Genomic DNA, 12,658 nt, shown 5'->3' on the forward strand with positions numbered 1-12,658 from the left:
GCAAGGACACACTGCCCCTGCCAGTAGCTCTGGCCTAAGGGCAGCACAGCCAATGAAGCAGGTGGGTGGAGAAGCAGGGGCCCTGTGGGGTCACATGATTGCTCTGCTCTTCTCAGACACTAGATGTGTTTGCTGCAATGACTTGTGCTGAAATTCTGACAAGAGACAAGAGACACCCTAAAGCCAAGTCCCCAGGCCTGGATGCAGCTGGGAAAGAAGCTGTTCATACCACTGGAGCTTGTCTGCTCAGATTGGTACTTTCAAGACAGCAGGAGCACAGCCAGAGCAGTCACAGAAAAGGTCAGGTGAGACCCAGAGCCCGGCTCACCCTGGCATGCTTGGCCTGTGCTCATCAGTGGAATCCAGGTCCTGGTACAGTTGGCAGGAGGGTAAGCAGGTGCTCCTGCCATGGGAGGGGCTTTTTGTGCACTCACTCTGCCCTTGATGAACCATGTCAAGTGCCAGGCATCTTGTTAAGTGCTGGAGAAACAGAAAAACCACATGCAGGGAGGCCATGGTGCCCCAGGGCCACAGAAAGACAGGTAGATTATTAAGCTGCACTTTGAGAATCACTTTGGTGGCAGGGAGCCATGATAACAGACAGGGGCAGGAGGACAAGCAGAGGGGCAGGCCTTCAGGGTTGGGGAGGGTCCCAATCTGTGCTGGGCCATGAGGATCAAGAGGAACTCACCGTGTGCAGGATTATGAGAGAGTTGGCACAGTGGCAGTACCTCACATGCTGAGGTAGCAAAGTGAGACTCCAAGTCCTTCCTGCATGGAGAGCTGGGGGAGTGCTGAGGACAGGGCTGGTGGATAACCTTTCCTGTCAGCTTATCCTCCTGTGCTGCCTCACACCCGCCTTCTCATCCCCTCCTCCTGCCTCAGAGTCCTCTGTTGGAGCTGAGTGTATAACACCCTCTTTTGACAGAATCCAGTGGAATCAGGTTTTCTCCATTTCACTCTTTGTGGAGCACATGCTTCTGGGGACCTAGAGCCAGATTCCTGAGCTGTGCCAGCTGGTGACCAAGTACGTCTTTCACTAGACAATGTGAGCACTGGGCACTTCTCTTGGTGGAATGCAGAGTTTGGGAGCCTACTCTGTCCTCACCTGCAGGTCAGTGCTGGGCCCTCATCCAGTCCCATGGGGGAATGTGGCTCATCAGCTGGCCATTGCATAGATAAGCTCAGTTCAAGAATTTGCCCTCCCTGATAGCTGAGTCAGGACATATTACTTAGGGATAGAAATGACTGTACAGAAAGGGACTTCTTCAGGAACTTGCTTGCAGATGCTTTGCAAGAGCTGAAGGATTAGGCTCCACCCACCTCCAGGATGACCTAGAGCAAGCCAGTAGCCTAGCCCTTGGGGGCAAAGTCACCACCATACTCGGCAGGATGACAGTGGTGCAAGAGAGTGCCACTGGAGCTGGGACATCAAAATACATGCTATCCATGGGACCATGGAAACAGAAAACCACTGAGCCTCTGCTCCCAACACCAGATAAAGCCAGTGATAGCACAACCTGTGCCCCTCAGAGAAAGCCACCATCTCTGTAGCCAGGCTAACCAGTAACAATGGTCACTCAGCACAACAAGATTCCCACCTCTTTCACCCCATGACCTGGGCTAGTGTAATTGTTTCATGATCTCATCCCATGGGTGGAATGCCATTGCCCTCCAAAATGCCCACTATCCGGGTGTCTGAGAAAGGCAATTATAGTATGTAGCCTTTGAAATGCAGACAGGTACACAGAAAGAGATGGGCATAAAACTTGACCAAAATGTCAGAGGCCTTGTGCAGGACGGCCTGTGCAGGCCAGGGCTTGCTCACAGCTCCAAGGAGCCAGGTGCCCATATTGCTTCCCACTTGCCCCTCTGTCCTGCTTGACATCCACCTTCCAGCTGCTGGTCTTTGAAGACTGTTCTTGCTATCATAGACTGGAGAGAAAAAGAAGGGAGTGGCAATGCCAGGGATGGAACCAAGGGCCTGATGTGTGCTAGGCTGGCTTCCTGCCACTGAGCCCTACCTCAGCTCCTGCACACAATGCCTTTTAAACACTGCCCAGCGAGCACACTTTTGTGCACACACACATGACACACACACACACACACAGACCAGCTCATATTTCATGGCTCGAAGTCCCTTGGCCTCATCTAGTTGAAAGGCAGCGAGAAACTGTTTGCAGAGTGTGCTTATGTACCATGAATCATAGAGGGTTTTATTTTTCCCTTGAGAAAAAGGAAAAACAAGTTTTATTACTCTGCTAGCAAAGGAGAAACACAAGAGACTCCTGTCCCAGAGGCATCCTTGACCACCTTCCCACATGGCCTGGACACAATTCTCTCCAAGTTTTACTGTCCCATGCAGCACCCTCAGACCTCTGGGGATGTACTGGCCACTCATCCAGGTCCAGTGTGGTCTCCGGTGGTCACGTAGCCTGCTAGCTGACAGATGGCTCTTCTGGTCCTGAGAGCCAGCATGTGGATGTTTATAGATGGTGTGAGACTTTTTCCCCAATGAAATGACTTCAAAAACTTCATGGGTTTCTGGATCACTTTCTTCTAGTCAGATCCCTGTGCAAATAATCAGAGCCACAGATGGTACCCAGTTAGTTTACAAACTTAAAGTCTGTGCTGTACACTGGCCTCTGCTCTGTGTGTCCCTTCCAGCTACAGAGAAGCCCCAGGGCCATTCATTGGCTACCTGATGCCTGGGAAGGGTGCTGTCGTGCATTGATCTTTGCTACAAGTTTCTCTTCTCTGGCTGGAAGCTGAGGGATGCCTGGGAATGCCAGTCAAACCTCCTGCAGGCGGCCACTTCACAGCTGCCTCCTACAGTTAGCCTATACACCTTGGGTATTGGTAAAAGCTGAAAATATCCAGCATGTGATGGGTATCCGAGTCTTCTTGTCAGCTCTGACAGGAGGGTTAGACATTGCACACAGAGGTAGCTGTTAGGCAGGTAGGCCAGCTGCAGAGAACGATGCTAGGGAGACCAATTCTTGTGGCTCATTCATATTTTCTACAAGTCACAGGGAACTGGCTTTCCCTTCTCTCCTATCCCTAATGTTCCCAACTACCACCCCACCACTGGGCCACTGCTGCTTTTTAAAAAAATGTGCTAAAATACACATTACACCAAATGCACCATGTAACCACTTTTAAATGTATGGTCAGTGGCTTCGAGCATAGTGGTGTTACACAGCCACCAGATCCTGCTCCAGAGTGTCCTCACCTTCCCACCCAACAAGGACTCCCCAGCTCCACCCCAGCCCCTGGAGATCCCTGCTCTACTTTCTGTCACTCTGACTGCCTCAGGTACCTCACATGAGTGGAATAGCTCAGCATTTATCTGGCTTGTGTCACCTAGCATGATGTTTTCAAGGTTCATCTATATGGTGACACGTGTCAGCATTCAACTTTCCTATAGCTAAATAATGAATGCTACTATATGGGTGGATACTGAGTCTGTCCACTCATCTGTTAATGGACACTCAGGCTGCTTCCACCTTCTGCATCTTCTGGCTGTTATGATTGCTGTGAACTTTGGTGTTCATCAACATTTGAGATCTGCTTTAATTCTTTTGGATATATACCTAGAAGGTGACTCACTGTATCAATTTATTAAATTTCTCTCTCTCTCTCTTTTTGCTGGAGATTGAATCCAGGGGTGCTCCACCACTGAGCTATATTTCGGACCCTTTTTAAATTTTGAGTCAGGATTTGGCTAAGTTGCTGAGACTGGCCTTGAACATGTGATTCTCCTGCCTCAGCCTTCTTTGTTGCTGGGTATGTGCCACCTTGCCTGATTCAGAATTTTGTTTTGTTTTGTTTTTTTAAATAATGAACATTTAGCTTTTTTAGAATACTTTTATTTATTTCTTAATTTTAATGTGGTATTGAGGATAGAACCCAGTACTTCACACATGCTAGGCAAGTGATCTACCACTGAGCTACTAACCTGGTCCTCAGAGTGTGCATTGCCATAATAGCTAGTTATGTTGAGCACCTTTTCTTGTGCTTTTTGGGTATTTATGTATCTTTGAAGAAATGGCTAAGTCTTTTGCCCATTGCTGAGTTTGTTTGTTAATTAGCAAATCAAATTTATCAGGATAATTAACACACATCATTTCTAAGTATGATAAATTCTGGGAATTCAAGGATAGCTCAAAAATATCTATAAATATCATCAGTTATATAAGCTAAACAATAAGCTCTAAATGAGAATTTCAATAGGTATAGAGAACATTTGACAAAATGTATGATTTAGAAAAAATATAACCTCAGCAAAGTAGAAATAGGGAACAGTCTTTACTTATATAATGCCCAGTGGACTACTTCCTATAGGAACATCTGTACTAACATTGATATCACAGGTTACCAGTGACAAGTTCTGTTTCCTCAAATGTTGAAGTTTGAACATTAGAGAAACATGCAGAGGCAAGTGTACAAAGCAGGGTTTATTTAAAAAGGGATAACATAGACTTCTCCCAGGAGGGACAAAGGGGGCCATAGCCAGTATCCTGGTATCCCAAGAAGTGAGGGTGTTCTGCCTTTTTATATGTCCTAGGCTTCCTTCCTCCAGCTCTCTTCTCCCTTATCTCTCTCCTTCCTGTGTAAGTGACAAGGCTCAGGAGATGGATGGCCAAAAGGTGAGATGCAGATGGGCTGGAGGAGCCAAAGCAGAGTGATTTAGGCAGGAAGAGGGCTTAATTAAAACTCCCTATAGGGAGGGATCATCCCTAGGACTGATTATCTTAGCAACAGGTGGTACAGGGAAGGTTATGTTGATAAGGGTGGAGGAAGTGTTCTGAAGGAATTAACATTTCAATACCTCCATTCTCTGGATTGACCCTTGCCTATCTGAGTGTCTAATTCTGGCTTCAATATTATACCTGACCACAAACTCTCAGAAACAGCCATTAAATCATTAAATTCACTATCCTGCATTGCTGGAGATGTGCATTTCTAAATAAATGTCCTGGAGACACTTTGATTTATTTTGTGGTGCTTAGGTGGAACTCAGAGCTTCATTCATGCCAGCATTCCCCAGCCCAACTTCCTGTTTTTACTGAAGCAAACATATGCTAGAATATTAGTACAGCACTGAAAATCACTTTCAGAATTGTGAAAACCCAAATACACATTAAATACCCACTATTGGAAACAGTTATCTGAGTTTTCATGTGTGCTGCCATACAGTGGTTAATGCCAGTGATCTGCAGGGTGTTTACACAGGCACAGAAAACCTCAGAGAAGCTTAGGAATGTGATTACCTGGGAGCCAAGGGGGAACTTGACCAGAAAGGGCAGCCTGTGTTGCCACAGCTGGATTTATATGTGCTGTTGCTTTAAAATATGATCTAACCAGGGGTGGCAGTACACACCTACAGTCCCAGCTCCTCAGGAGACTGAGGCAGGAAGATGGCTTGAGTCCAGGAGTGTGAGAGCAGCTTAGAAAACACAGCAGTAAATAAGTAAATAAATAAAATAAGACCTAAAGCCAATATTAAAAAAATGTGGAGGTTTCTCAGAGCTTAATGGTATATAGATTTATTTGTTTCCTTTTCTCCTTTTTGGTACTGGGGTCCGAACTCAGGACCTGGCATATTGCCAGGCAAGTACTCTACTACTAAGCCACATTTGCAGCTCACCTTTCATAGAATTTCATTAACAGGTTAGAAGTGTTTGAAAGGGGAAAAAATGAAAAGATAAAAGATTAAGGGAATTCTGTGACTGTTAATGACCAACTCATGGTCTTTACCTCCAAGTATGGTTGTCAGCTTTGGGTGCTCACCTCAGTGCCAGGCAGCACACACTCAGACCTGCCCAAGCTGCAAATCTCAGTCCCTTCTTGAATTCCTCCCTTCCCCTCACATCTTGTCTGATGTCATCTTCATATTCTCAGCTTCTTAAATCTTGCTGGAATCTGCCCTCCTGTCTGCCTCCCCTTACCCCCTTCCCTGTCTGTTCTGCCATCTCTGCCTCTGTAGGTTACTAAGGCAAATGGCCATGGGCTCCCACCCCAAATCTTACTCCTTGATACCCAAGGCTAGGAGTGATTTCCTTAAAAAAAAAAAAAAAAGTGGGATCATGTCACCATCAGTCCTCTTAACTGGACTTCAGTGTCCTTCCTGTAACCTCAAGGTAAATCAAGTAAACACTTATTGACAGTGGCTTGAAGCCCTTTGTGATCTGTCCCCTGTTTGATATGACCCTGTAGGCTGGGCTCCCACCACTACTATCCTTCCCACACCCTATTCCCCACACCCATAGCCCTCTCAGGTTGACTTTGCCTCCCTCACACACAGTGCTGTGCTTGGCCACCTGGCCTTTTCAGGCACATTTCCACTCCTGGACTAGTCTTCACCTGGCTAGCTCCCAATTCTCTCTTAAGACGTAGTGTAGATTTGCTTCTTTCAGTGAGCCCCCTCACCCCACAAGTCCAGGAGTGGCCCCCTGCACCCTTGTCTTGGTCCATTTGAGCTGCTATAGCAGAAATTCTCAGACCAAGTGCCTTATAAACAACAAAAAATTATTTTTCTCAGTTCTGGAGGCTGGAAGTCCAAGAGTCCTGCTACATACACATTCTCTAGAACCATCCACCTCCAACACCCCCATTTTTATTATTGAATACTCCAGATCTCTTGGTGATCGCTCCTAAATCACAATTTCTACTACCCTTTGGAGGCTGGATTGTCAACTGAACACACCTAGGAGAACTGATTCCTCTGTTAGCCTGGAGGGCTTACTTGTCTCTTGGCCTTTTCATCAGTAAATTGGTAAGAAACTTAGCTGTAAATTATCCAAAGTGGGGAGGGCCCACTCTAATGGTAGACAAGAGAAACTGATTCTTAGTGAAGCCAAGCAGGCTGGACTGCTGAAGCATACAGATGACTTTCCACAGGGACCCAAGGGGCCTCCTGTGTCCCCATAGGATGATGGTTGCTGCTTAATTAGAATTTCTTCACACAAGCTCCAAAAACCAGAGAGCAAGAAAGGAAAGCCCCCTCTCATTTGCCATGCCCATGACATAAGATAAGCCTATTACAGATGTCACTGTGCCCCCTGGGGGAAATGAACAGACCAGGCTGCAAAGTAGCTCAGGCCAGGGAGACGAATTAAAAGAGAGTTAATAGCCCCGCACTCATGTGCTGTAGGCAGAGGTTTACCTATATGCTCTAGAGCAGAGGTTGACCTATATGTTCTACCAGGTTATAACCAGCCACCCTCTTCCACTGTGGGGTAGGGTCTTTTGGGTTTGAAACAGTCTCTTTGCCAGAGAAGCCTAAGAAAAGGAGCTGAACTTTAAAAGCTCTCTGGGTTGTTCCCAGTCATTCCAGAAAGCCCGGTCCATCTGAGCCCTCTGTCCTCCACACCCACACCTCCTATCATCATGTGAAAAGTCTTCAGAGTCAGTCCATCTTCTGTCCTTGCAGCTGCACACCAGGGTGCACTCCCCTCCTCCCTCTGTGTCTCTAAGTTATCCTGTCCCTGCAAACCCCTATTCTCTCAGATTTCCTAGCTCTGAGGGCATGCCCAACTTATTAGATGATTAGAGGTCTTTTCATAAAGTCAGTGTGGTAACCTCATTGTCACAGCCTCCAGGAGACCCAGCTTTCCTCATCTCTCCCAATGTCCACATGATGCTGCCTTCATGCTAGTGCCTTCCAGTGCCTTGTCTTTGAGCCTCCAGCAGCCCATGCAAGTGGTGGAGAAGTCAGCATTGACTTACAAGAAGGCCAGGAGGGAAGGGGCAAGCAGGGGTGAGGCTAACCACCACCCTTAGAACAGCTCCTGGGCAAAGGAGTTGGAGATCCTCACACATACCAGGTCCCAGGTGGGCACCTTTGAACTGAGAACTCACCTTTGAACTCAATCCCTACCACCATTTTTGGGGAAGGTTATCTTGTCACTTCTTTCAAACCTTTTACCTTGCATGTCCTACCCATGGGTGAGGCAGAGAAGGAGGCCATGGGTGGGGTAGAGATGGGAGGTTTGTTTTTGGCAGTGAGCAACAGGGTGGAGAAAATGGAGGCAGGAAGCAGGTGGCCTCAGGTGCCTGCTGGCCTGCATGCTTGGTGGCAGGTGGTGTATTAAGAGAGATGAATGGTTAGCCTCATGGCCTTCCAAGAGTTGCCCTTCCTGTTGGATTTGGTGCAATGGCTATAGAAGCCAGGCCTCAGGCCCCAGGCAGATGCCTCATCTCAGGGCAGTAAAGTGGTCCCTCTGTTCAGCCTGGTCAAAGGGGGAGGCTCCTGTGAGCCACCAATACCCAGAGCCAATACCAAGATCAGTACCAATAGCCAATACCAATACCCAAGAAGATAATTTTCTAAAAACCTGGACCCCTGTGGCAGTTCCTCTTTGTGCTGCCCCAAGGACAGCCCATACTGAGGAGTGAGGATCAGCTTAGCTGACTGTGACTCCCCATGTGGCTCTGTAGGTCCTCCTTGTGTGTGGAAATTTGATGCTCTACCATCAAGGTAATCTTGCTCCCAAAAGAGGTCAGGGTGGGTGCTGGGAAGGACCAGAGAGGGCACTTCCAACCCCATGGCAAGAGCATCTGCTGCCAGCAGGACGTTGATGGCTCCATTCTGGACTCATTTTCACCATCAGGCCATGAGACACAGGACAGATCCCCCACCCAGAGAAGAGCACCCCTTTTTACCCCACCTTCACTGCCTACCCTCCTCTTCTCCACAACACCCTACACTGGCCCATCTCCAGGACCATGGTCCAGTACCAACCTGGCCACTGTGAAAAGTCACAGGGCCTGAACTCAGAGAGCCCTACCCTCACTACCATCCATGAAGTGGACAGAATGGCCTCTTTCCATAATCAGGACTGTGGATGAATAGACCTAGGTCCAGGAGGGTGCTGAGGTTGATGGTCATCATGGCCACTGCCCTTGGACCCCATGGCCCCAAAGCCAAAGGGTAAACTCATGTTGACCTGGATGCTAGTCTTGAGAGCAGCAGGCTGCTCCTGGGCATGGAAACCCAGGCCATGGGGACATATACATAGGCCTGAGGGCAGCAGCAAAGGGGAGAGGAAAAAGAAAATTGTCAGAAAATGAAAGGAAGAAGAGGGTGAAGTGTTGTGAACATGCTAATTAGGCTACTGGGCCTGTAAAGGAAGAAGGCTTCCTCTGCACCAACCTCACCAATGAAGTCAGGGCACAGAGGGTCTTGGAGTCTGGGCCCTGAGTGCTCTGAAGGTCTGCAGATGGTGAGATTCTGTTAATCCCTCATATTGTGCCCATCTGCAGGCTGCATGGCTTACTGCTGGCCAACCCCACTTCACCAGTTCACCCTCCTCTGCCAACTGCCAAGCTTTGGGGTGGCCCTGCGGATGGGAAGGATTGGTCAGCTACCTTCTGCATACCTCTGTGGGCCTAGATCCTGGCCTGGAGTAAAGCACACCTGGTGTTCTCTGGGTGCCTCCCTCCATGAGGCCCTGGGTAGTGCATCCCAGCCTGTAGCTTACAACCCCTTGGGCTCCTGGACTCCTCCCTCTGCTATGATTAGCTCTTCCATCTCCATCTCTGTGTTGCTGTCACACTCACATAGGTTACTGTAGATTTTGTTCTCCAGTCACCCCCATGCCATCCCAGCTGCCTATCCCCCTTGTGCACTCGCCTAGCTCAGCCTCCAGACCCTACTCATGGTGCTGCCTGTGCTTTGGACTGCTGCTCCTGCCTATGTGACTACATCCACATGCTTTCTCACCCCTGCATCTCCCTCCTCTGGCCCTGCAAACTGAACTGGGAAGATGACATTAACACTTTGGCTCTTCCATTGGACACCAAATTCCAAGAGCCGAGGCCCCATCTGTCCTTTCCTCCAGCTCAGGAGCCTGTGTGGAGCACTCACTCCATTAACATCAGTGGAGGGTGCAGAGGTCCAGACTCTACCCAGGCCAATGTGATACACTCTGGGCTCACCTTCTCCCTTCCAAAGGAAAGTATGGAGGTGACCCACACATGCCCGATTTCCTAGTAGGAGAGGAAGCAGAAGGAAGGTAAAAGCTCAGTGCTGGCCATAGCCTGTTGCCAGGGTGGCCCCGTGTGCCCTAGCCCACTCCTCTACTTACCAGTGCTGTGTTCCCAGATGAGCTGCTGCCCATCTCAAATCCCGTTTTAAGGTCAGGCCTTAGACACACTCAAGGCTGTCTCAGCAGATGGCTTTGCTTGGGTACAGTATCCATCCAAGATATAGCCCTTCCCTTTCCTGGCTTGTAACTAGGTTTTTAAGAGAAAGAGGCTCACATCAGCCCTTCACCAAGGAAAGAAGTTTTTTTAAAGTTTTCTACCCATTTTCTAGATTCAGCTTCTGTGGACTGAAGGAGATGCTTTCTTTCTCTCAGGAGGCTCCAGCACTATCTTGGGAATGGTGACTGGCCTGGACCTTCACCCTACTCTGCGAGGTCAGAGGCAGTGCATGCACTCGTACACATGCACTTCAGACCCTCTGATGTCAGCACATGCCCACTGTGCCTGGGGACAGGCACTGGGAAGGAGCCTAAGGGCCAGGAGTCCAAGAGTTTCCTCTTACACTCAGGACCTCATCAGAGCCTTTAGCCCCTGTGGCTGGCCTGGACCCAAGGCCATGTGTCCCATATTTCTCTGACCTACCTTTCATGCTAAAGGCCCTGAAGAGACACAGCCTTAGCACCAAGCTTCTTTACATCTCTGTGGGCACATTCTCCTAAACTTCTCACCATTCGTCAGCTCAGTTGGGGTCACAGAGCAGTGGTTTGAGGACGAGATGGCCCTGGGCTGAGGACAAGCCCATGGGCCCCTTGCTGGGGAACCTGGTGTGTACATATTGGTCCCTAGAGGCAGGAGGGTAGACAGGAGGATGCAGAGTTCTCAGGAATTCTATACTGAGAATTCCTTCCTTGTACTTCAGAAGCCACTGTGCCCGACACTCAGCTTCTCCTTTACTTCAACCTCCTGCACCGGGTACCAGGTTTTCCGGAGGATCATTTGATGTTATCTCTGATGGCAGGGTGCTCCACCAGTCCCCAATCAGGAGCTCAGAAGGAGCATGTCTTAGCTGAGGACCCATGCAGGAACACTGGGGGAGAGCACTGAGGAAGACTTATGGCATCAGGAACTCCAGGGTGTGGCTATACAAGGTACTCAGCACCTAAACTGGTGCTCAGAGGTCACTCTAATGAGCCAGTTGGCTTAGCTGAGAGGAACTCAGCCTGCAGCTGAGCACATGATGCCCACAGCTCACTTTCACATTCAGTTATGATGAGGGGATGCCAGTCACATGCCAGTATGTTTTCCACAGAAGCCATAAGGTGAAAATCTAAGGGAAGCCATGATCAAGAAGTTATCTGGCTCAGGAACAGCATTTGCAAAAGCCCTGGCTCAGGTAGGAGTTTGATCAGGCAGCTCAGCCAGATGATGGGGGGTGGGGGGTGTATAAAGCAAACAGGAGCCAGTTTGTATCTTAAGCTTTCATATTGCAGACCTCACTGCAGGGACTCAGAAGCCAGTGTTCAGGGCTTTCAGATCTGTCTTTTTGGGCAGCAGCTCCCTGTGTACTACCAGGCCCTTGGGCCTTTGGCAGGAGTTGGGGATATGGTCTGTACCTGCCTTCCTCAGCACAGCCTTGGAGACTGCTGAGAGGTGGGGCAGAGGGACCAGAAGCCTCCCCTCTCTTTCTGCTAATTCTGATCTCACAACTTCTGGGCTTGTTGCCTGTACTGAGTGGATGGAGGCAACCACCAAGCACATTCTTTTGAAAGTGGTGCTGAAGCCCTGCCTGGGCCTGATTGCAGGTGTGCAGAATGACCTCTAGGTGGCAACAGCAGCCTGAATACCACAATGGCTGTGTTCCTGGGCAGCTTTGCAAAGAGGTGGTGGATGAGTGGGCTTGTGAGTGTCCACCAGCAAAAGCCTCGCTCTCTCCCATCCAGGATGTTGCTGAAGTCTTAGGCTCATGGGCTGTCTAACCTGAGTACGTCCCCATCCCCAATAGACCTTTTCTCTTCCATTCTTTTGCAGTGGCCTAATGAGAAAAAATCCAGGAGATTCTCTCAGAGGCCCTCAGCCCCAGAACTCTGGATTTTGCTATCCCAGACTCAGCTTACCAATGAGTGGCCCCTGTTCTTGCAGCTGAGGTGTCAGCCACATGAAAAGTACTTTGTCCACCTAGAAATAGACAGGGTCATGTGCCTTGAGCTGAAGAAGAGCCCACCAAGTCCTGAACTCACAAATCAGAGAAAAGCGCCTTGCATCCAGAAGCCCATGTCCCTGTACTTGCTGGGATGGGTATGGGTCCTGCAGGCCTGGCATTTTCTTTCTGGGCCCATTGGCCTCTCAGCCCTCCTAGATAATGTGAGAGATGGTCTTGAAGTTGAGTCTCCCTCCTACTGCTTAGTGGACACCTGGTCATAGATAATGCTTCATTGCCAGTGCCAGGTGCAAGTATTCCTCTCACCCTGGGCTGCCACCTGTCAGACATTCACTGCCCACCTCACCTACTTCCCCAGTGAAGCAGAATCCATTTGAGGATTAGCTGTTGCTGTCCATGAGTCATGTGGCCCCAAAGCTAAGCTAAACCCATTAGAGCCAGGATCATGGGGGCTTCTTGAGGCCAGGGTCCCAGTTGGGACTGTGCCCTGTTCCATATCCCTTCTCACCA

General features: G+C 49.1%; 1 pseudogene; it reads left to right on the plus strand.

Moving 5' to 3' along the window:
* The window catches only part of LOC124076240 (E3 ubiquitin-protein ligase RNF213-like), a 73,752-nt pseudogene that overhangs the window by 43,410 nt on the left and 17,684 nt on the right, over positions 1-12,658 (plus strand).

This window comes from Marmota monax, unplaced genomic scaffold, assembly GCF_021218885.2.
Source record: "Marmota monax isolate L192 unplaced genomic scaffold, Marmota_monax_Labrador192_F-V1.1 WCK01_AAM20220418_F8-fsc00564, whole genome shotgun sequence".
Lineage (NCBI taxonomy): Eukaryota > Metazoa > Chordata > Mammalia > Rodentia > Sciuridae > Marmota > Marmota monax.